Source organism: Sminthopsis crassicaudata, chromosome 6, assembly GCF_048593235.1.
Source record: "Sminthopsis crassicaudata isolate SCR6 chromosome 6, ASM4859323v1, whole genome shotgun sequence".
Classification (NCBI taxonomy): Eukaryota; Metazoa; Chordata; class Mammalia; order Dasyuromorphia; family Dasyuridae; genus Sminthopsis; species Sminthopsis crassicaudata.
The window spans coordinates 117,454,980-117,479,353 of NC_133622.1; the positions used below are offsets into that span (position 1 = coordinate 117,454,980).

At 34.3% G+C, this 24,374-nt stretch overlaps 1 protein-coding gene across 2 annotated transcripts in view; it reads left to right on the forward strand.

Moving 5' to 3' along the window:
- The window catches only part of ELOVL6 (ELOVL fatty acid elongase 6), a 128,449-nt gene that overhangs the window by 56,592 nt on the left and 47,483 nt on the right, over positions 1-24,374 (forward strand). The gene's annotated exons all lie outside the window — the stretch shown is intronic.

The following is a 24,374-nucleotide window of genomic DNA, read 5'->3' on the forward strand; positions in this document are numbered from 1 at the left end:
ATTTTTTTAATGACCGTATATATGCATGAGTATTTTTTTTTAATAACATTACCCCTTGTATTCATTTTTCCAAATTTTCCCCTCCCTCCCTTTACTCCCTCCTCTAGATGACAGGCAATCCCATACATTTTACATGTGTTACAGTATAACCTAGATACAATATATGTGTGTAAATACCATTTTCTTGTTGTACGTTAAGTATTAGATTCCGAAGGTATAAGTAACCTGGGTAGATAGACAGCAGTGCTAACAATCTACATTCGCTTCCCAGTGTTCCTTCTCTGGGTGTAGTTATTTCTGTCCATCATTGATCAACTGGAAGTGAGTAGGATCTTCTTTATGTTGAAGATTTCCACTTCCATCAGAATACATCCTCATACAGTATTGTTGTTGAAGTGTATAGTGATCTTCTGGTTCTGCTCATTTCACTCAGCATCAGTTCATGTAAGGAGTGACTCAATTTTGATTCTTTAGAGTATAAGCTTCTAGACTGATTCAAAAATGTATGTCAAAAAAAAGTAAATTTCCCATGCTATTTCTCATACTAGCTTTCTACAAGCCAAATATTTTTTCAAAAATAAATTTATATACATAATGACTCAAGTTTGTGTGGTACGGAAATGGTGAGGGAACACCATTTAATAAAAAAGCTGGAGAGAGCTCTAGAGAAAAGCAAAGTTTATTTGTACATTCTCACGAGAAGGGCGTCCCACTCTTCGAGTAGACTATAGAAGAGAGGAAGCGCCTCCTGTGGGCAGGACAGCACCTTTAATCCCTAACGCAAAACGCCCCCTCCCACCACTGACCCTCATCCTCATTGGCTGAGAGTCTTACATTCTAAACGCGAGATCTACCCATGAAATTGAACTTGACCAATAAGTACATAGTTGCCCATATTTGGATGAAATAGGGAGATGTCATAGGAGGGGAAGGCAATGCCCTTTGCTCGAACTTCAGAGTCCTTCAGGCCTACTCGAACTCTGAAGTAGATGAAGCCTTACTCGATTTTCACAACTGTCTTGAAAGATCTCACCTCATCTCATTCAAGTTGAATCAAACTTACCCTATAAATATATAGGGTACATATACCCTATGTAATAGCTATTACTATAGTTTAAGTTTAATAAACTTAATTTATTAAACTTAATGAAAATTTAATAAATTATTAAAGGAAATAAAGATATACCAAGGCAGCAAAGATCCCAGCAAGATTGGCTTACTGGCTAGGCTAGCAGTTGCATAAATGGAATCAGTGACTCCTCAGTAGTTCGAGTTAAGGAGGGCAAGATTTTTCATTGTGATTAGCAGGATGACAGAGCAAACTTTTAAGTCATATAGGTGCTCCTTCTAACTGGCTAAAAAGTAAAATTATGTGACATCAGTTTGACATTTGGACCTTCCCCTTTAAAACCCCCTTAAGCATAAGCCAGATGTCTAGGTGGTATAGTGGATAGAGTGCCAGGCCTAGTCAGGAAAACTCAAACACGGGCCTCAAACACTTATTGTTATCTTGGGCAAGACATTTAACTCTATTTGCCTTTATTTCCTTATCTGTAAAATGAGTTACAGAAGGAAATGCTAAACTTAAAGTATCTTTACTAAGAAAATTTAGAGTGGGATGTGACTGAATCATTACCATGACCCATAAATAAGACCAAATTCCAGGAATTTGGGAGTGGCTGCAGCTACTTTGATTGAATCAGCTTAGACCTTTAGGTTAAGCTAGTTTCTCAGTAATGTTGGTGAGGAGTGAAGTTATAAGGGTGGAGGTGACATCAGAAGACTAGGGCAGAGATGAAAATGTCTAGAATAAATCAAGTTACCTTAGATTACCTGAATAAACTACCAAGAATAAGGAAGAATGTGGTGGGATATTAAATCTAGCTTAATTAAATCAAAACAAGATAGAATTAAGTCAGTATTCAATTTTACAGTCACATAATAATGAAAAAAGCTGGAATTCAAGTACTATGGCTCCTTTTTTCTATGTTACTGAAATGAACCTGTTTCAAGTGGTATTTTCAAATAATAGAATACTTGGCTGAAGACATAACATAGAGAAATAGTAATGGGTGATGTAAATATTGCTATTGACCATGTTGTCAATCTGAGTGACCAGTAGACCATTCTCTGTTGCTTCAAAAAAGATGATTCTGCTGAGTGAAAGCAAAATAATCCCTAAAGACACTGGATTTTTTTTCCCAATCAGTTCAATCACATCTCACTTTTTATGACCTCAACAAGGATTTTCTTGGTAAAGATACTGAAGTGGTTCTCAGTTTCCTTCCCCAGCTCATTTTACAGATGAGGAAAGTGAGTCAACCAATATTAAGTTACTTGCTGAGGGTCACAAAGTGTTTAAAGCCAAATTTTAACTCAGGTCTCCCTGACTCTCCACCTGGTACTCTGTCCACCCAGCTGCCCATCAGACAATGGAGAGCAATCTTCTAAACTGTTCACTTCAAGACACCAGACATCAAATATCAGTGCTGAAACATGTACCTTGGTGACAGAAGGTGATTTCCTCAATGGAATTATTAGTGTGAGAGTCTAAAAGTCAAATTATTTTATGTGACCCTTGTATTCACTGGAAAAATCAGAAATGCTCATTAGAAAAACATAATAATGTATACTCATTTCCACAATGATGTGATTCAGGCCAATTCTGGTGGAGAGTCAGTACAGAGGACTTTGGGGACTGAATATGGGTCACAATAGAGTATTTTAACCTTTTGTTGTTTGTTTTTTGTTTTCTTTCTCTTTTTTTCCCCTTTTTTGATCTGATTTTTCTTGTGCAGCATAATTGTGGAAATATGTATAGAAGAATTGCACATGTTTAATATATAGTGAATTATTGGCTGTCTGGGACAGAGAGGAGAAAAATTTAGAACACAAGTTTTTACAAGGATGAATGTTTGAAAACTGCATATATTTTGAAAATAAAAAGCTAAAAAGAAAAAAAAAACATTACGGCATAATTGTTTTTTAATTATTTAAATCCACTGGCAGAATCAGGTAGATCATTACTGTTACATTACTTACAAATTTTTTTTTTGGTAGTGTTTCTCCTATATGCAAGGCACTGTATTAACTCTTAGAGGATTCAACAAAGTTGTCCCTGCCCTTAAAGAGTTCACAGGTTGATGAGGGAAATGGTAAAGAAACAACTATATACAAACAAAATGTATCCAGGATAAATTGGAGATATTCCCAAAGGCAGATGCTAAGATTAGAAGTGACCCAGAATGGCTTCTTGCAGAAGGTGAGACTTTAATTAGGGCTTCCAAGAGGCTTGGAAGAGGCATTACAATGCAAATGAAGGTAGCATAGCAATTCCAGACCTACTATACCAGACCTAAAACTATATTATAAAGCAGTGGTCAACAAAACCATTTGGTACTGGCTAAGAAATAGAGTAGTTGATCAGTGAATAAGTTAGGTTCACAGGACAAAATAGTTAATGTCTATAATAATTTAGTGTTGAAAAACCCAAAGGCCCCCAGCTTTTGGAATAAGAACTCACTATTTAACAAAAACTGCTGGAAAAATTGGAAATTAGTATGGCAAAAACTGTACATTTGACCTACTTACACCTAACACCTTATACCAAAATAAGGTCTAAATGGATTCATAATTTAGACATAAAGAGTGATATTAGAAGCAAATTAGAAGAAAAAGGGATAATTTACCTGTCAGATCTGTGGAGAAGGAAGAAATTTGTGGCCAAAGAAGAATTGGAGTTCATTATTAAAATTCAAAATGGATAATTTTGATTATAGTAAGTTAAAAAGGTTTTGTACAAACAAAACCAATGCAGACAAGACTAGAAGGGAAGCAGAAAACTAAGGGAAAAAAATTTACATCCAAGCCTTCTGATAAAGGCTTCATTTTTAAATTATATAGAGAATGGACTCAAACTTATAACTTTAATTGTAATAATTATAATTTTAACATATATTTATATGTTATATAATTAAATAATTATAATTTTAATCAAACATAACTCAAAGTGATCATTCTCTAATTAATAAATGGTCAAAAGATATAAATAAATAATTTTCAGATGAAATTATTATTGATCAGAGAAATGCAAGTTAAGATAACTCTGACAGGAAAAGATCATGACAAATGTGGAAGGGGATATAGGAAAACTAGGACACTTAAGACATTGTTGGTGGAGTTGTAAACTGATTCAACCATTCTAGAGAGCAATTTGGAACTATGCCCAAAGGGCTATCAAACTGTGCATATCCTTTGATCCAGCAGTATTTCTACTGGGCTTGTATCTCAAAGAGATCATAATAAAGGGAAAGGGACCCACATGTGCAAAAATGTTTGTGGCTCATTGATTAGAGAATAAGTTATGATATATGAATGTTTTGGAATATTATTGTTTTATAAGAAATGACCAGCAGGATTTCAGAGAGGCCTGGAGACACTTAGATGCATTGATGCTAAGTAAAAATGAGCAGAACCGGAAAATCATGATAGCAACAGCAAGATTATATACAATGATCAATTCTGATGGATAAGGCTCTCTCTTCTACAATGAGATGATTCAGGCCAGTTCCAATGTGATGAAGAGAGTTATCTGCAACCAGAGAGAGGACTGTGGGAATTGAGTATGCATCAGAACATAGTATTTTTATTCTTTTTGTTGTTGTTTTCTTGCATTTTGTTTTCTTGCTCATTTTTTTTCCCTTTTTGATCAGATTTTTCTTGTACAATATGATATTTGTGGAGATATATATGGAAGTATTGCACATGTTTAACATATATTGGATTACTTGCCATCTAGGGAAAGGAGTAGGGGGGGAGGGAGAAAAAAATTTGGAACACAATGTTTTGCAGGGGTGAAGGTTGAAAATTACCCATCTATATGTTTTGAAAATAAAAAGCTTTAATTTAAAAAAAAAGCTCAACAAAATCTTATCCTTTTTCAAAGTACAGTATATAGAATCTTTGAATCACTTTCTGATTTTTTAAAAAATATTTTAAATGCTGTTCATATATAGAAATAACAGAGAAAAATTCTTAGTCCTCTAACCAGCTTAGTATCTGGCTTCCAAGTGGAAAATTTGCATGCCTCTGGAAATTATAGTATTATTCCCCATTACAAATGTTTTCTCTTTTTTATTTCACTTTTAAGTATGGATCTGGTTAAACACCAGCGTTAATCTGTCTAATCTGATCTTGTAATCTTATTTTCTTCAGAGTGTGGCTTTTTGGAAGCCTTGGGGTTAGGCTAGGCCAAATAAGGTGAAAAGATGTTGATTCCATTCTTCCCTGATATCTGTTTAAACTATGGAGAATCTTATCCTATCCTGCTCTTTGGGTAATGGGTTTTCTTATTTCATTCTGTTTCATGGGTAATTCATTGTTATTGTAGTGTCCTGGAACTGGGTGATTCTGACCATAGTAAGGAGGTTTCCCCAGAAAATACAAGAAAATATAGAAAAGACATCAAAGTAAAGATGGGCACCTAGGTCCACAGTTAGATGGACAAGAGTCAAGCTTATCTTTTTAGTTTAAATAAAAACATGAAATATTAGCCCTTGAATTACTGGATTACATTCAGAAGGAAACCTTGCCCCATACCACCACAATATACTAATATATATTTACTCTTGACCTCATTATGATCTTAAATACATTCCTGCTTCTCGATGTCACGCTTTCATATTTTCATTCTGTCTTTCCTATCCATACCTGTCAATTCCTATAATTTTTCCTATATTTTATTATATTTTTAACTCTGGGGAAACCTTTTAATCTTCATTTAATGAACTCTAAAAGATATTTTGAAATTGAAATTTCAGTATAATTGGTTTCCATAAGTGGTTTTTTAGTTTCTTTATTTGTTTTCATGATTCAAAGACATGATTCTAAAAAGGTTCTCTAGGCTTCATTGGATTGTCAAAAGGGTCCAGAATAAAAAAATTCAGAAGCCTTGATTTAGAGGTAAGAACATTGTGCCTGTCTATAACAGCAACTGCATCATGAATCAGTAAGAGCTCAGTGACGAATTAACTGCACCATTATGATAAACATCTCCTGGTATGTCAGTCTACTATACACCTTAAGGAATGTGGATGTCAGAGTGTACAACAGAGGAAGTATGTCCTTGATACAGAGGAGGCAACTAGCAACTTTTGAAAAAAAATTTTTTTTAATTAATTTTCAACATTTGCTTTTATAATATTTTGATTTCCATTCTTTTTCTCTCTCCCTCCCCAAGACAACAGTCAATCTGATATAGATTATATATGTACAATCATATTAAACATATTTCCACATTAGTTATGTTACAAAAGAAGATTCAGAACAAAAGGAGAAAACCACAATAAAGAAAAAAACAACAAAGTGAAAATAGTATGCTTCAAGTGCCATTAAGATTCCACAGATTGTTGTGTGACCTTGGGCAAGTCACTTAATTCCAGTTGCCTCAACCAAAAAAAAAAATTCATGGATAGCATTTTCTATGAGTCTTTTGAAATGTCTTAGATCATTCTTTGCTGAAAAGAACAAAGTATCATGTTGATTATCCATGTAATGTTACTATGTACAGTATTCTGGTTCTGCTCATTTCATATCAGTTCATGTAACGTTTTTCTGAAATCTGCATGCTCATCATTTCTTATAGAGCAGTAGTATTCTACTACATTCATATACCACAGTTTGTTCAGCCATTCCCCCAATTGATGGGCATCCCCTCGATTTTCAGTTCTTTGCTACCACAAAGAGAGCTGCAATAAACATTTTTATACATGAAAGTCCTTTGCTATTTTTTATGATCATTTTGGGATATAGAGCAGACCTTGTAGTAAATCAAAGTGTATACACAGTCTTATAGTCTTTGGGTATAGTTTCAAATCGCTGTCCAGAATAGTTGGATCAGTTTACAACTCCATCAACAATGCATTAGTATCCCAGTGTTACCACATCTTCTCTAATATTTACCATTTTCTTTTTCTATCATATTAGCCAGTCTATAAGTGTGAAGTGCTACCTCAGTTGTTTTAATTTGCATTTGTCTAACCAATATTGTCAACTTTTTTTTCAAATGACTATACATAGTTTTAATTTCTTCTTCTGAAAATTCCCTTTGACCATTTGTCAGCTAGGGAATGACTCATTCTCATAAATTTGATTAATTCTCTATATATTTTAAAAATAAGGTTTTTATCAGAAACACTGGCTGTAAAAATATTTCCCAGTTTTCTGCTTCCCTTCTAATCTTGATTATATTGACTTTATTTATGCAAAAAATTTTAATGTAATCAAAATTAACCATTTGCATTTCATGATATTCTCTACCTCCTGTTTGGTCAAACTTTTTTCTCCCTAGGTTTGACAGATAAGGCATTCCTTTCTCTCCTAATTTGCTTATGGTATTACCTTTTATGTCTAAATTATATGCCCATTTTGACTTATCTTGGTATATGATATGAGATGTTGGTCAATGCCTAGTTTCTACCATAAGCTAGTTTTCTCAGCAGTTTTTATCAAGTGGTGAGTTTTTATCTTAGTAGCTGGAGTCTTTGGATTTATCAAACAATAATTGTTTATTTGTAATCATTAACTAATATATCTTTTGCATCTATTCCACTGATCCACCACTTATTTCTTAGCTAGTACCAACTAGTTTTGATGATTGCTGCTAATTTTACAGGTGAGGAAATTGAGCCAAGCAGTATTAAGTGGCTTGTCCAGGATCACACAGGTAGTAGTGTCTGAAGCTATATTTGAACTCAAGGTCTTCCTGAATCCAAAACCAGTACTCTTTGTTCAATACATCACCTAGATAGATAGAGAAATAGGTCTATACGAAGACATTTTTATATATAGATAAAAACTTGTTAGTGTCTTTTTCATTTACATTTTTGCAGATATAATACTAACTGTACTGTGAAGAAGTTTTTTTCCCTCTCTGTAGAGATCTTAAATTATGACTGAAGTATCTTAACAATCATATTGTTCCCAGCCTGTATTTCTTACAAATACATTTGGTAGTACCAGCTGTTTATCCTGATTTTGTCTAGTTAACAAACTGTCACCAGATCTTCATATAGTGCATAATTACTGAGGTGTTGGAGACCAGATGTAGTTTTATTATGATTTTTATCACTGAACATAAGTTGCCATAAAAACACTAATATATCTCTGTCATTTCATATCTTCCTTCTTGTTTCATCTCTAAATATTCTTGGGATGTTTTTCATATTATACTGATTACCCTTGTAACACATGAAGCTTTCTATAGACTTCTTTTCTGTACTGTTTGAATCTCCTCCCTCCTCCCCCATACTCTTGTAATAGAATAGTTTCCCCTACACTTCTGTTTTTCAAATGACTTGACTCTCCATAATGATGCCCTTGACCATAACACTCAGTGATTGAACCATTTGGTGGTTCCTTATCCAGTTTTTTTCTGGAAATGTTGAAACTTCACTAATAACTCATAAGTCAGTATCTTTGGATTTATCTTTTTTCCTGTAGTTGACAGCTTCTGAGGACAGTTCGATTTGAAGTTGTTATAATTTTACATAGTGTTTTTCATCCTTTTATCTTTTCAACTTCACTCAATCTGGTATTGATTTTTAACTTTGTTCTAGTCAATTGACCATATGATTGTAGACACTGTAGAAAAATAGGTCAGCCAATTTGGAAATAATACCTCATTAGTAACAAGTCTTTTCCTGTCTGCTCTGATACAGTGATGTTCCATTTTTATGATTCTTTTTAACCACATCCAGCCCCTTCTGATTTTTTTCCTTAAAATATTAATATTGTACATGTATGAATTTTATAAATAGTCTATAATCCTTTGACTACTTTCATAATTTTAAGTTTTGTTGCAATACAGGAGCCACCTATCAGTGGCTATTGGAAGTCTAACACAGACTAACGCAGTAGATCTCTTCACGTGAGAGATGATGACGATGATACAAAGGAGACTGAGAGGCAGTTACTGTTCTCTGACCTCTCTCCTCTTCCCTCTGTATCCAATTTATTTCATTTCTAGTCCACAAGCAACACCTGTATCAGTAAAGGCTGCTTTGCAACTCCTTCAGATGTTATGATTCACAGCTGTAGAGGTTCACGGAGAATTGACCTGCCCCTTCAGTTAGACATGGTCCTTAACAAAGTTTGATCTATATTTATCAGTGTTTTTCACCATCTTCCCCTATTCCCACCTACCACTACATTGGAGTTACCAAGATATATTTTAGAGTCTGGGGCAAACTTTCATAGAATTTCTCTACTTCTTCATACACTAATACAGACATTATGTAACAACTACCTTAACAATAAACTAGCAGCATTATAACACATGTAACAACCATGTGCTCTTTGCTAATCCTTATTAAAAATACTTGAAGGGGAAGTGACTAAATGCTTTATTTATGTTCCCTTTGTTCAAACACTAAAACCAATTGCTTCAGCACTTTAATCTCTGTGAAGAGAACTTGTAAACCATCCTTCAATTTAAGGCCAGTGTCTTTTTCTGATTTCATTTGTGGCAAGAATATCCTTCTACATGCAGTTCAGAACCTTCAATGAGGTCATTGGACAAAGCTCTCCTATTTAGAGCAGTACCAGTGAGAATTTCTAAATACGCTCTGCTGCTTTTTCCATGACTGTGCCATTTCCATTGTTTTATTTCGTTGATGAGTCCAATAGCCAACTTTTTCATGCAGTAACTGGGTAGATCTGCTCAGACAGCAAACACAGACTATTTTGGGGATTGTTCTCAGTTTGTTAGAACCAGCCAGACAAATTCTATGAGCTTCACCTTTGAGAACCCAGAGTTACCTTTCTACTACTATGAGGAATCTTTACATTGTTTTGATTTTTTAATAGACGGGGAAGTGAGTTCTGGACCTGTGATTCATTTCTTTAGAGTACTATAAGCTTATAAAATCCCTTTTATCAGTGCAAATTGGCACTAGTTTTGCAAATAAAAGCCATAGAGAAACTGCCTGGTTCAAGATGAGGTTCTCATCTTTCACAGGATCATATAAATAGGATCTGTCCAAGAACTCAAGTATACTAAATTCTGAGGCCAGCAATATTTTCACTTCCCTATGTTTCCTTTTTATTTAAGTAATAAAATTAAATCTTTTCCTAATTATTTTTCTGAGATTTATATTTGGTACTTTTTAACATCTCTTTGGAATCCTTTTCTAGTACAAAGAAATACAATTGAACAAAACAGTTCATCTATAGTATTATGACTTAAGTCACTGGTATTTCTCAAGACATGATCAATTATTGATTTTGGTGCACAGTATATCCATTAAGATCTTCTCATATCTAACTTTATGTAGGAAACTCCTAGACAAGTTGTTTTAGGGATGGAATTTTGCCTCTTACCAGATTTCTGTGCATAGTATTCACCTTGTGTTAAGGCTGGCAAATGAGAAAAATGGTTTACACATCAGAAGGAAAAAATAGAAAAGTGAGCCATCTAAAAAATGAAGTTGACTGATGCATGTTTAAGCTGTATTTATGCATATTTTTCAGATGTTATTGGTGAGCTAAGTGATATGCTGTCTTAGAATAAAATGTATTGAGATGCCAGGCTACTACATATGTTCTTTATAGCTCTGTTCATTGGACTGTATTCCACAAATAAATCACCTGGAATTTATAAATTTTTCATACAGAGACAGAAAGATAAGTAGATAGCTAGAAAACTGAACTGCAAAATCATTGGTTTCCTTTGTTATCCTATGAAATTTATTTTATGCATTTAAATTATTTTGAGAAGGGGTCCACAACATAAAAACAGTTAAGAACCTTTACTCTCTTTTTTTGTGTGTCTGAGAGGACACTTTCCACTGAACTTTGTCCCTAAACATTTTACCAATTCTCCAAGCCTATGTTTAATAGGAGGATATGATGCCATGACAGATACAGATTCCCATAGTCTGGCTATGAGGCTACTTCAAAAAGTCTTCCTCCTCCCCTCCCTTCTCTTCCCTCTTTTCCTTCCTCTCTCCTCCCTCTCCTTCCCAACCTATTTTCTTTCCTTCCCCTTTCCCCCTTCTTTCCCACCAACTTCCCCACCTCCCTTACCTGAAAGCACCACAAATATTTGTAATTATACTCTTAAGTGGAGGCGAATTTAATGTAATATAGCAGATAAATAAGTGCTAAGACTTGGGATCCAGATAAGTTCAAATTCTGCCTCAGATACTAGTTGTGGGACTCTGGCAAGTTGTTAAACCTTGTAAAAGGGGCTATTAACAGTATCTATTTCCTAGGGTTGTTATAAAGATCAAGTGAGATAATATTTGGAATAATTATTATTATTATATTAATGAACTCTGCTAGAGGCTGAACATGATACTGAAAATGTTTGGATAGCTTCGATTATTTAGCATTTCAACTATTTAACATATCAAAATCATTTCCTTTGAATTATATTAAGACTTCTGTAGGAGTCTGGGGAATGGAAGGAAGTAAAAGATCAAGTCAACTGAAACTCAAAAGCCTAGGATAAGGACAGAGTTAGCATGTGTGCTATCAGCCTAATAGGTCGTTTAGAGATTTGATATATTGACATAGACTGAACAAACCCATTTTGAATCTATTGAACTGGATCATATGATGATAGCTCTAAACTAGAAGAGCATTCAGAGGCCATCTTTTCATTTTTCAAGTGAGGAAGCTGAGGCAGAAATTCTATGCAGTACCACCATTTCTTATTTTTTATTTTAGTTGATCATTATATAGCCTAATAAACATTAGTATGTATCATTGACTGACTTTGCTCAACAATAGCCATCTTCTTGTCCTGTTGTTTGATTATATATTTGTTTAAAATAATTATTTTTTTGTAATAAGAAAGAGAAAAATCAATTTCTATGAATTAATTTCTTTTTTTTTAATAGAAACTTTGGGAGTGGATACCTTCTTTAGATATGGAATGTTGCAGTCACTTTCAGATGAGGTCATCTTGCTTTTATTTTTGCTTAATTGATTTATTTAATTTTTTACAAGAGATTTCTCATAATGTAAGGGTAATTAATTTGTAGTGTAAAAAACAAAGCAATTCAATAAGATTTTAAAAAGAGAATTATCTTGTCCTGCAGGAGCTGGCCTTCCAAAAGATATTTCAGGACAAATGTGATTCTCATAGGAAGAGAATGCTTTTAATATCTGACAGGACCCATCAGCATTGCCTGATGAAGGTATTTTTGACCTACATTCTTAAATTGCTCTGTTCCTGATCTGTGTTGAGGTCATGTTTGGGGGAGCTATTATCAAATAAAAGCCTGCATGACTCGGGCTAAAAAACAAAATATTTCAATAGATGCCAAATTTATGTGAATTTGATCATTCTTACTCATTACCTAATTAAACAATAATTCTATAGTAATAAAAGGCTGTAGATCTAGTACTAGAGTAGTGAGAGCACTTTCCACTGACAAGAAATCTATTTCATGAACTGTAGACTTAGAAAAGAAATTTAACTTTATCTTCCCCATGACTGGTTTAGCAGCTATCCGTCTTAAAGTTTATAAAGCATGACTAGTGTCCAGTGAACAAATGTGTGAGGCTGAATCTATCTCTTCATGTGAAAATGATTGTGACAGTCAACCTATTCATTTTAAATATCAATACAGATTTTATATAATGTATCAGTAGTCACAATAACTCTTTTAGCTGTACTACATTTTAATTCAGTTTTCATTTAGATATCACTTGAGTCAGAAAGACTCAAATGAAAAGATGCGGGAAGGGAAACAAGGATGACTATTTGTCTTTGAAAGGAAATTGTGTTGTTTTTTAGCTATGCTCTATAGTAACTTTCTTGTGTTATGAGATTTTAGGCTTTTACAATATCTTAATATTTATTTCTTAATAAATAATATTTAAATGAGATGATTTAATACCTAAATGATAACATGAAGGGGAATGCAAAAATTGATTTTATTGGACAAAATAAGTACAACATATGTATAGAAATTTGGAATTAGTAATATACCCTTTCCAAAAAGATAGCAAAAAGTTACATAAAATCCCTTCCAGCAAGTTTTTTGGAAGATTTTTATATGTTTTTAACAGTCCTAAAAATACACCCACAGCATTCTAATCAAGGAGTCCGTTTTTTTACTAATACTTTAGTGAAAAATAGTTTTATGACTAAGCAGACTGGAAAAGAGATGATTGGGATAAATATAATATTTGAAATACAAAGGATCATAAAATCATGCTTTTAGAAATGGAGAGAAACAGGCATATATAGCATAATGGAAAGAGTGCCAATCCAGGACTCAGGAAACCACATCTTTGAGTGTTGAATCTTGGGAATCTTTGACTATGTAACCTTGGGCAAATTGCTTCATCCTTTTTCCCTCAATTTCCTTATCTGTGAAGTGAACTGGAAAAGGAAATGGCAAATCTCCAGCAAAAATGACAAGAAAGCCCCAAATGGGATCATAAATTGGACATGATTGAAACAACTGAATGACACAAGGTGTGAACATTGTGTCTTTTGGCTGATTGTTAATGGAAAGCACACTAATGGGACCTTATAAGGTACATATAGTATTAGGAGGGAGTAACCACAGTTTGTATAATGTTTTTGAAAATTGAAGTATCAATATCCCTCTGCAGATAAAATCTGAAAATACAATTATAAATTGGGGGAGTAGCATATAAGGATATGCAATGTATCTAAAGTACATTTTTTAGTAAGTAAGGTACTAGTAATTGAAAGGATCAGGAAAGGCCTCCTATAAGAGGTATCCCTTAAAATCAGCTTTGAAAAAAGATATGGGTTCTAAGAGAGAGAAATTGAGGGACCATATTTCTGGGCATTTGGGATAACCTTTGTAAAGAAACAGAGATAGGAGCTGGAATGCTGCCTTTTGTTGGATGGTGTAGTAGATGGAGTGCTGAGCTTTGTAGAGTATGAGCTAGCTCTCTGGAGGGATTCAAGGTCAGCCAGAGTCCTTGGTCTTTAGGGGTGAAGTGAAGGAGGCAGGCAAACTACCACGAGGCTTGCCAGAGTTGTCTTCTGGATCTTGGGGTCCAGAGTCACCAGCTTCTCTCATCCTCATCCTGCCTCTCTGTGCCTCTCTGGCCCCTCTCTCTCTGCCCTCCAATCCTTGCCTATAATTATTTTAACACCAAACATTCTACTAGGTAATTAGCCTTCAAACAGACCTTTTTGGAGTTTCAGCCCTCTCCAGAGCTTATAATCTGGAAGACCTTGACTTTAAACTCAGCCTCATGTACTTCCTTCCTAGCTGTACTCCTATTTAATTTAACCCTGTTTCCTTATCTGTAAAGTACTTCCTACCTCAGGTTCTTTTGAGGATCAAATGCAATAATAATTGTAAAATGCTTAGCACAGTGTCTACCAAATAATAAGCATAATATAAATGATAACTCATCATCATCATTTGGGCAAATTAATCAAAATATTATGGTCAAAATTGCTTTGTAAATTTTTTATTTCAAATTTATTGAATAAAAGAAGCATTTCCATAACAGCATAGTAAAAAAAGATAATTGCACATGAAACTGCAATCTACTATATACAACTTAGTGTTCCTTTTAAATATATAATAAAATTATCAAGTAAATTTTTTCCCTTCTTTTTCCCCCTTCTCTGACCTCGAGATGACCATCATTAGACATGTGTGTGTGTGTGAGAAAGAGAGAAATCATTCTATACATAATTCTATTTATCAGTTTTTTCTCTGAATGCAGATAATGTCTAACTTCATGTGTCCTTTATAATATTTATAATAGTTAAAATTATTTATTCTCTCAAAGTTCTTCTAAAACAGAATTGCTATTGCTCTATATATACAATGTACTCTTTGTCCTGTTCATTTCATGCAAGTTTATCCAAGTCTTTCTAAGCCCATCAGGCTTATTTCTTAAAGCACAGTAGTATTCCATCATAATCACATACCACAACTTGTTTAGCCATTTCTCCAACCCTTGCAATTTTCAGTATTTTGCTACCACGAAGAGAACTATTATAAATATTTTAGAACATGTAATTTCTTTCCCCCTAATTATCTTTGGATTTATCTAGTGGTGATAACATTGGATCAAGGGGTAGATAGTTTATTAATAGTTTTAATAAATCTTTGGGCATAATTAACTCCAGAATGATTGGATCAGTTCACATTTACACAATGATTATGTCCCAATTTTTCCACATCTCACATTTTCCACATGTATCACTTCCCTCTTCAGTAATTTTAGTCAATCTGAGAGGTATAAAATGATATCTCAAATTTGTTTTAATTTGGACAAAGGTGCTTTTGTGCATATTTGGCTGTCTTGTAACCACAGCTGCCTGATTTAGTAATACTCAATAATCGCTTAAAACTTTTTTTTTAAATTATTACACCTGGTTTCATGTCTGTCCTTCCATTCATATCCCATTTTTCTTTAAAAACTAGTTTAAATAAGTTAGAATACAAATTCTTTTTCTCATGTCTTTTTTCTCATTCTTATTCTTCGTGGTCATTTTAGAAATCAACTTTTAAAAGTTGACTTTTGGCATCTAGTGGTTTATTAGCTGACAAAAGTGACAAAATCACAAAGTTGGAAATTCAGAAATGATCTCTCTCAACCCCTATGTGAAGAGTAGTAGTCCTTTCTATGACAGTGACAGTGGTTAGCCAACCTTGTTAGAAGACCTTCAATGACTTCTTTTCAAGAAGCTTATTTTTTTTAGATAATTCTAACTATTAGAATTTGTTCCTTACATCAAGTAAATTTAACCTAAAAATTCTGATTAGAACAGAAATTAGAGAAGAGGTATAATAAGAGCTAATCCAAAAGAAGATCTAGCAATGAACTCTTGTAAGTATGGTTTTTGATAAATCTGTCTCTGAAATGAAGTCATTCACTAATTTCTTGCTTTTCCCCCAGTATCAGTAGCATCCTTACCTCATGCCTTCCAGAAATTTTGGAAACTGATGCTTTCTTAAAATGGTCTTGGAGGAATTTTTTTTTTTTCATTTTATTTCTTTTTGTCACTCTCATAATCTTTAGCTCCTTCTCTGAAATTGACCATCTCTAGCCTAATTTTTTCCATTTAATTCTATCAACTCATTAATATAAATAACAAAATTATTTCCCTTTCCCAATCTTTAAATGACAACCTCTCTTTAAGGGCAAATCCCATGACAGATTTTAAACTAAGCATTTCTTTTGTGATACTCATTGGAAGTCAGGGCATCAAAGCTAGATTCCTAATATTTTACCCAAAAAAGCGTTCTTAAAAGTAGAACTTATATTAACGCTTTAATAGGTGACCACATTCTCAAAAGAAGCATAATATGGTGATATGCTGTCTGCTGTCATGGAATCATAGTCATAACTATTGCCCTCAGACACGTGTGTTCATATTCCCTGAGCAAATCACTTAGTTCCTCAAAAGTTCAATTGCTTCTTCTATAGAATGTACAGTATGTTCACAAACTGCCTAGTGCAAAGAAAGTGTCTTTAAATCCAGAAACAGAATAAAAATATGAGATTATTATAATTCAATAAAAGAATAAATTTAAAGCTGATCCATCCACTTTATACTGTCATTGAGTTTAATCTCCTGTTACAAATTCCAGGAATTCCTTGTAGAGAGCAGCTCTCATTAATGCCACTAACATGACCAAATGTCATGATTACATTGCATTTAAGACAAGTCAGATTGCACAAATTGTGTAATTTGAAATTAGGCCTGCTGAACTGGTAATGGACTAGGGCCTTTTTTTTTTTTTTTTTTGTTTTGTTTTGTTTTGTTTGTCTTCAGAAGATTTTTGACTGTAGAAAAGGACCACAGATTTAAAGATAGTTGAAATCTTAGAGACCATCAATCTAGTCTAATCCACTCATTTTACAGATGCAGAAGCTTTTCCAGAATCACAGTTAGTATATGGTAGAGCCAAAAATTGAATCCAGTTCCCCCATGATCCCTAATTTAATATTCTTTTTACTGAACTATGCTGCCTCTTAGGATAATGTAATAGAAATCAAAATACCAGTACAAATTCAACATACTACCCAAGATAAGTATTTGGCACAGTGGATAGAACACTACTAGATCTGAACCTGGGACTTCTCTTTATTCTATCGCTTTCAGGTCTTTCTGTGTACTCAATTCTACGATCTGGATGAGCATCAAATTCAAAATACGCTCTTATTGGAGCTCTATGGGCAGTTGTACTTAGAAACAACCTGAATTCAAAAGTAGCCTAAGGTATGACTCAGGGTAAAATCATTTAACTTCTGTTTGATTCAGTTTCTTCATTTATAAAATGGAGATGATAATGGTACCTATTTCCCAAAGTTGTTTCAAGGACAATAATTGTTAGTTCTTGGCACATAGTAGGCATTAAAGATCATGTTGGACAACTTTTGTGAAGCGAAGGACACTTTTCTAAAGGAGAATAATAAATCAATTTCACTGAAGCTATCAGACTAAAAATCCTGCTTCAGGGATCTGCTTCATAGTTAGACTGAAGGACAGTAAATGATTTCATCACTTTCTTTGTTTTCAGTAATGGGAAAATGAGAACTTTAAATTAGCATTTGAAGAAAAAATGTGACTGAAAAAATTGTAAATGAAAGAATCTCTAAGATCATGCACAATTTAGTTTCTTAGGCCAAACATATAGATGCATGCCTATACTACAAATTGTTTAGCCATTCCTCAGTCATCTATTACATCTACTACAAACAGTGCTTTCTTGCCTATATGGTACCTTTCAGTCTCTAACTTTTTACTAGTTGAACTTCTATATTTGGACACCATTCTTAGCCTAATACCAGCTAGTTTTCCAGAATGGTTGGACCAATTCACAGCTCCACCCACAAATGATTACTATATCTATCTTTTCACATTCCTTCACCATTGATTATTGCCATCTTTTATCATCTTTATCTCTTTTTTATATATGAGTGAAACCTCAGAGTTGTTTTAATTTGTATTTCTCTTGTGAGTTCTATTTGAAGCAATCTTTCTACTTTCAGTCATTCTTTTGAGAACTGTTTCACAATCAATTATTAATGATGGGTGTGAATTCATAAATATATTTTGAATGACATGGTGGGTGACATTGTGCTGATCATATCAATTCTTGGAACATTGCAGAACTTCATGTAATTGGAGTTCAGCCTATCTTTTCACATAAGAAAAACTAAGATGAAGAATAGCTGTTAACACATATAATACTTGATGGGATGACAAATGAAACCGCTCATAGAGCTGGTCTGCAGTCTTATCCCACCCACTGGAGAAAGACATAGGATTAAAGTAGACAAGATTTCACTTAAATCATTGCCTACAAAATTTGCCAAAAATAAAAATCCATCTTTTTTTATAATAATATTCTTTGTTATGTGTTTGGAAATCATGCCACAATCTCCAAAGAACCAAAATAGTGAATCAGTCAAAAATCAAGTTACATGTTGTAAATAAATAGGTTCTAGGGCATTACTGATACTTTTAGAGATAAGGTAAATAATATCATTAAAGAACCATATAACAATAAAAGGAAGTAGGCTAACCACATGGTGAGCATAAGAAATAACAGATAGCGAAAATGCTGTCTGAATTTTAAGATCTGGAGAAAGGTCTAAGAATGACAAAGATAGTGCTATCAATGGGTAATGATCTACATCACTGGAAACCCATAGATTAAATTACAAACCCACTGAAGAAACTATCTTCTTGTAGTATTAGACAATGCTCATATTCAAGAGTTCTTTGTTCATGAATAAATTAAGTAGCTTCATGTTGAAGGAACAAATATTGGTTATGAATTCTCAACTATTCTTCATGATACGATTCAGCTCCCTTAAGAGTTATGAAAGCACTGTTTGGTATTCTTAGGAAATCTGGCCTTCAGATTCTTAGGATCATAGAATCACAGCTTTTGAACAGGAATAGAAACCATGTAGTCCAACTCTTTAATTTTCTAAAGTAGGAAACTCAAGCCCAGAGAAATGTAAAAACTTGTATGGGATCACACAAGTTCTAAGTGGCCGCACTGGGATTTCAATCCAGGTTTTCTGATTCAAAATCCAGGATTCTTTCTACTGTACCATATTGCCTCTTAGGAGAATATGAATGCATTCCACTTTCTTGATTAAGTAGCTTCCCAGCTCACTTAGTGCTTTAAAAAATTAAATGATCCCCACACTGCATAAATAACTAAGATAAGGAATGTCTTTTGCACATAAAGTGCCCACATTTTTATTCTTTTACTCTAATATAATTATAGCTTCTCTAGGTTTCCCAGGGTGATTACTTGGGTGAATTATCCTGTATTCTTAGTGGACTTAGAGGGCTCCTTGCTACTTTTGTCCTCACAAACTTGTATCAATCTGAATTGCATATTCACAGTTCTTTTAATTTTCCACAAATAAAAAAGCCAGAAAATCAAGCCACTTGAGATTATTATGTTGACTTCATGTTGTTGGTACATAGATTAGGCACAAAAGTGTTTAGAAATAATTACTTTATGTTGAAATCCTCTTTTTTTTCTTTCTCTTTTCCTAATTTTTTTTATTAACTTTATAATTACAACTTTTTTGACAGTACATATGCATGGGTAATTTTTTTTTTTACAACATTATCCCTTGTATTCACTTTTCCACATTTTCTACTCCCTCCCCTAGATGACAGGCAATCCCATACATATTAAATGTATCACAGTATATCCCAGATACAATATATTTGTATAAAACCAAATTTCTTGTTGCATAGTAAGAATTGGATTTTGAAGGTATAAGTAACCTGGGTAGAAAGACAATAGTGCAAACATTTTACACTCATTTCCCAGTGTTCCTTCTCTGGGTGTAGCTGTTTCTGTCTATCATTGATCAACTGGAACTGAATTGGATCTTCTCTATGTTGAAGATATCCACTTCAATCAGAATATATCTTAATATAATATCATTATTGAAGTATATAGTGATCTCCTGGTTCTACTCATTTCACTCAGCATCAGTTCATGTAAGTCTCTCCAAGCCTCTCTGTTTTCATCCTGTGGTTCATGTTGAAATCCTCTTGACAGAAGTTTCCTTACCATAAAATAAGGAGGTCATAAAATAACTTTGACAGAATATAGGATTTGCCTGATGGTTGGAGCATAGGAGCCATAAAGCATAGAAACGAGAAGATGGCACAGAATCTCACCAATTCCAAATTTTAGTGGTCCTATTGATGAGGTTTAGATTTGGGGAACCCAAATGAAATTAGGGTTTCTGGTGGTCAGGGAATTAAATGAGGTTTAGTGGTGGTTCAAGGATAGGGAGTTCTGGGGATTCTCTTTGGTGGTGCAGAGATCTTCTGTAAAGGAATTTACAGACCTGAAAAGAGATTTTTATGGGGATTGGAAGTAAGGTTAAAGTCTAGTTAAGGAAATAGGTGAGGCTAAAGAGAAGGTGGCACTGGAAAAGAGTATTCCAGTGGGCTGAAATATCCTGGCTGTAAAGGGCACTGCGAAGATCCATTTGCACAAGCCTTAGTTGATGGAAACTCATTATATTGCTTGTCTTGGTGGAGGTTGGGAAGCCTGAGCAGATCATCAGAATGGGGGCTGGGACAAGCCCAGATATCCTATTAGAATTCAGAGGGGTGCTTTTGACCAGGATTTATGAATCAAAGGTGCAGGCTTAATGCATCAGCTAAGAGAGGCTGAGAGTAATCTGAAAGGAATCACAAATGTAGTAAAGGGACCACAACCCACTTCATTACAACTTAGAAAAAGTGTAGTATGATACAATGATGTGATTTTTTTTATATTCAATCCCATTTTCCTACCACCACCACCACTACATATCCTTCCTCCTTCAGACTTTTAAAAAATTCAGCAGCAATGCAAGCATAACCTGGAGGCATTCAGTAAACTCAATCAAAAGTAGAATGTAAAAGAGGTTCCTAGAAAAGACAAATAACAACAAAAGAAGTAAAAATGTTATGTTGTGATCCACACTAAGATCTCACAGACCTCTCTCTGGGTTTATATGGCTCTCATCATCATAAGATCATTGGAACTAGCCTAAATCTTTTCATTGATGAGAAGAGCCACATCCATCAGAATTGATCATTGTATTATCTGCTCATTTCACTTAGCATCAGTTCATGTAAGTCGTCTGTGCAGACCTCTCTTTAATCATCCTGCTGATGCCAATTACAAAAAGGGCTGCCACAAACATTTGTGCATGTGTGGATCCCTTTCCCTTATTTAAGATCTCTTTGGAATATAAGCCCAGTGGTAATACTGCTGGATCAAAGGGTATGCACAGTTTGATAATCTTTTGAGCAGAATGATTGGATCAATTCACAATTCCATCAACAATGTATCAATTCCATCAACAAGTGCATGACATGAATTATTAATAGATTTTTCTTTAAACACTGAACAAGACAAAGTTTGTATAGAAAGAGAGAAAGATAAGAGTTAGAGATATATAGCTAGGAATTCTATTCCAAAGCCTCATTATGGCCTAGGTTTGCGAAGGCTGTGCCATCGGAGTGCAAGTTCTGGCCATGTCCTACCAAACTTGGCAGACTTCAAGAGCAAGCCAGAAATCAGCTGGCTATTGCTCAAGAGCTAGCTATATTGAAGACGTTGGACACCAGATGATAAATCATCTTATTTATGGCAGGGACTCCTAGAGATCATTTACTAGGTGGAGTGGTTAATAACAACTATCATTAACACAGCACTTTTGAGATTTGCAAAACATTTTATAGATGTTAATCAATCATCAGAACAGCCCTATAAGATAGGTAATACTATTTTGTATTATTATTATTATCCCCACTTTACAGATAAGGAAACTGGGGCTCATAAAAGTTAAGTGAATTGCCTGACTTCTCAAGGAAAGTATCAAAAGAAGGACTTGAACTCGGGTCTTCTTTTTTTTTTTTTTCTTTTTTAAATTTTTTTTATTTTATAATTATAAAAAAAATTTTGACAGTATATGCATGAGTAATTTTTTTTATAACATTATCCCTTGTATTCATTTTTCCAAATTATCCCCTCTCTCCCTCTACTCCCTCCCCTAAATGACAGGCAATCCTATACATTTTACATGTGTTACAGTATAACCTAGATACAATATATGTGTGTAAATCCAATTTTCTTGTTGCACGTTAAGTATTTGATTCCGAAGGTATAAGTAACCTGGGTAGATAGACAGTAGTGCTAACAATTTACATTCACTTCCCAGTGTTCCTTCTCTGGGTGTAGTTGTTTCTGTCCATCATTGATCAACTGGAAGTGAGTTGGATCTTCTTTATGTTGAAGATATCCACTTCCATCAGAATACCTCTTCATACAACATTGAAGTGTACAGAGATCTTCTGGTTCTGTTCATTTCACTCAGCATCGAACTCGGGTCTTCTTGATGCCAAGTCCAATATTTGGTCCACTGAGCCACCTAATTATATTGTGCACTGGTGGATGTAGTTCCCGTAGAGATGAAATCATGTTGACATATCAGTAATTATACTAAGTTTCAGGAGAATGGTGTGTTTTGAGAGATCTAATCCTTTTCCCATTCTTCCTAGGGAAATTTTTACATGCTGGGGTAACTAAGTAGGATAACTCCCTAATAGACAGAAGGCCAACAACATTGGCTGCCAGGTCATGAAAGCAACTGAAGAAGGTGCTTTGGCCAGCTTAGAGTTTGGTCATATATCAAAGATGCCAACATCATCCACTGCATCAGAAGCCATCACCTGTCAGCTTGACTTTTGTCCTGCCACTGAATTTCAATGGCTATGGAGAAGTGAGACTAATGATTTTGTACAGCTCTGCCTCACTTAAATATTAATGCAACATAAGTCCAGTCATCATTCATGATGTCATTGGTCCTTTTTGAAAATGAACAAGAGGGGGCAGCTAGGTGGCGCAGTGGATAGAGCACCAGCCTTGAATTCAGGAGGACCTGAGTTCAAATCTGGTCTCAGACACTTAACACTTCCTAGCTGTGTGACCCTGGGCAAGTCACTTAACCCCAGCCTCAGGAAAAAACAAACAAACAAATAAATAAATGAAAATGAATAAGAATGAAGACATATCTAGAGCTGGAAATGACTCTCAGCCTTCTAGTCTAACATTCTTATCTTCTAGGAGGATAGTAACAGTAAAAAGAGAGCTGGCCCTGAAATCATAGAACTAAGGTTCAGGTTTTATCTCTGTGGCTTACTACTTGTGCTATCTTGAACAAATCATTTAACTTATCTGGACCCCAGTTTCCTCATATGTGAGATAAAGGGGAGTTAGACCAAATGTCATCTCTGGAGATATGGCCCTATGACAGATTCATATCTTTCTTCTATTACTTGGTACCTATGTTTTATTCTCTTCATTCTTCAACCATCAGCTTCAGTAATTCCCCTTCTGTGAAATTAACTTTTCCTTTCCATAAATCTCTTAATTCTTTGATAGATGAGCTATATTGACATATTTGAACAGCTATATTACAGAAGAACATTTAGGTTTGTTCTGTTTAATCCGCAGAACTGAAAACAATGGGTAGATGTTGAAAAGATGAAAATGTACACTTCAAGAAATAATTAATAATAATTAGAATAGTTTGAGAATAATATAGGCTAGTCTAAAGCTGGTTCCCTCTTTCTGCAGGTCATTCAGTAAAGGTTGGTTGGCCATTTGTTAGCTCCGATGTCAGTCAATGAGCATTTATTAAGCACCTGTTTTGTGCCAAGTACCATGATAAAATCAGTGGTGTACTGATAAATGTTTAATAGCCAGCTCTGTGGGGGATGTCACTTAAGTCTAGACAATTGTTATTATTCAGTCATGTCTGATTTTTCATCATCCTGTATGGAGTTTTCTTGACAATGATATTTGGAATAATTTGCCATTTTATTCTCTAGTGGATTGAAGTAAACAGGTCAAGTGACTTGTCTAGGGTGAGGGTCTGAGGCTGAATTTTAAACTCATTTCTTTCTTATTCCACTGCTCCCATCTGAGTCACCTAACTGCTTCCTAATGATCAATAAAATGCCAAATCAAACCCTGATTTGTAGTATTTGCCAGTTTCCAAGATTTTAATGCTCACACTGGAAATTTAATACTTGACTCCCAGGAGCATGTAAGAGCTGGCTCTAGCACATCTCTGGCAAAGATCCAACTTTCAGCTTTAGCTTCTCAGTACACCAAGTTGACTTGAGCAATTAATTAGAATAGAGAAATAATAGAAACTACCTCCTTCTTAAAAGTTTATTATTTATGGAAATCACTGATATTTTGTTTACAACTGGTGTGATCACTGAAGAGGTTGTGTATATAATAATAGCCTTAGAACTATGTGGAAGAGAATCTATGAATCTTTCAAAGGGGTTGGGGGAAAAA